Here is a 2,070-nt window from a genome sequence, read left to right as displayed (position 1 = left end):
ACAGACCAGGAGGAGGAGAGGCTGCGCTACAGAATGAGGATTAGGACCAAGGGGGAATTAATTGTGTATCTGCCATTAGCACAAAATAGCCATAAAATTATGTCTAGGAAGAGCCAGACTTCCTCATGTCACATAGGGACTGAAAAAAAGTGTGTGCTTTCAAAAGTGGCATGGCATTGAGCTGGGGTGCCCAATACAGTGGCTGCCGGCCCCAGGTGGCTGGGGAGCATTTGAAATTGGGCCAATCCAAATTGAGAGGTGCTGTAAGGGTAAAAAGACTGCATTTCAAAGACGGAGTAGGAAAAAAAAAAAAGCCACATGTCTTTTTGGTGTTTTTAAATGCTGATTACATGTCTAAATGATAATATTTTGGACTTATGAAGCTAGGTAAAGTGCAGTATGAAAATTAATTTTGCCGATTTATTTTGCCTTTTGAAAATGTGAGTACTAGAAAAATTGAAATTGAAATCATCTATGGGGCTCACATTCAATTTCTATAGAAAGGGCCTGCTCTGGATTCTGAGCGTGGGCTTTGCGGTCCAGCATTAGATTGAAAGTATCTCGGCCATTCACTGGCTGTGTCACTCTGGCAGAGGAGCAGCTTTCTGAGCTTTGGTTTCCATTTCAGTAAACTCGGCAAACTAATACCTAAACCTAGCCTTACGCTGAGAGTCAAGGACGAGCATATTGAAAGTAGCCGATGGAGCAGCCCGCACTGGATAAATATTAGTTTTCCTGCTTCCTTCTCACCAAGTGATTTTGAAAATCAGAGAAAAACGATTGTGAATTTTGGTCCCTCTAACTTGGCAAACTGTCATTGACGTGCAAAGGCGTTTTTGACTATGTGGAGACTCCTGGCCTCTCGTCAAAAGCCCTATGTAAAGATGGATGCTGACAGATTGAAAATGTCAGCTGAGTAAGAGAGAAAGGTGGGAAATATGAAGAATAGTAAGCAAAAGTCCAGGAAAAGCTATTGATCGTTATACATGATCATAGATGCAAAGCAGATGACTACTACTGCCGCTGCTTGTACAGCCTGGTCCTGCAATCCTGGGTGTTACCACGCTGGAGATAAAGGGGAGAGGAAGAGGGACAGGAGAGCGCTGTCTTGTTCAGGAGGAAAGTTTAGATACTGACGGACTTCGAATACAAGTGAAATACTATCATTTAAAATATACGTTTAACATTTTAACACGATTACTAGCAGAGTAGGACAATGATGATCAGTTCTAGGTGACTGGAGGCATGTCAAACAGAACAAAAAAATAGCCCATCAACAGAACAGTAGGCAAAGAAATCAAAAGAGAATACAAAAAGTCATAGGAAACAGAAAGGGTGAAATAAGATGTTATGGATGAATTCAAGAGTATTGCTAATCCTAAGAATGTGAGTGGGGGAAGCGCCCTTTTGAAAAAGGAAAAAGTCAAATCCAGGAATGATACTTAATGCCCATTCTCAAAAAGATTTTTCTGAGAAGTGATTAACGCTGTGAAGAATGCTCCTATAATTAAGAAGATACAAAATAAAACTATAAACGTTAATGGCCTTCTTATCCTATCGGCATCCGACTTGGAAATGGAATTCTTCAAAGATTATAGTTGCAATACAAACAACACTAGCAAACACATTTTAAGAAATAAAACCAGGACAAAACCTAATACAATTTATAAGACTTGGGTGAAGAAAATTTAAAATGAAATCATTACCGAAGGATATTAAATAATATCTGAAAAATGCACTTATGTCATGTTTCTGGATAATGAAACTCAATGTTGTAAAGATAGAAGCTTTTGCCAAATTCATTTATACATTAAGTGCCTTCCAATTCAAAATCACAAGAAGAATTTTTAAAAGGGAGTTTACAATCCAACCTCATAAATTCATGTAGAATGGAAAATATATAATAAAAGCCAAGAGAGTTTTAAAAAGGAATACTGAGGATAACTTGCCACATTAGAAACAAAATATTTTATAAATGCTCTATAAAGCCACAGGACTTCAAATAACACCTATAGCACTTATGACTAACAGAAATAGATGAATAGAACAGAGAAAGGAATTCAGGAACTG

The sequence above is a fragment of the Otolemur garnettii genome, unplaced genomic scaffold, assembly GCF_000181295.1.
Source record: "Otolemur garnettii isolate 467f Iridium unplaced genomic scaffold, OtoGar3 scaffold00051, whole genome shotgun sequence".
NCBI lineage: Eukaryota > Metazoa > Chordata > Mammalia > Primates > Galagidae > Otolemur > Otolemur garnettii.
The sequence above is the reverse complement of the archived record's forward strand: the minus strand, read 5'-3'. Positions refer to the sequence as shown.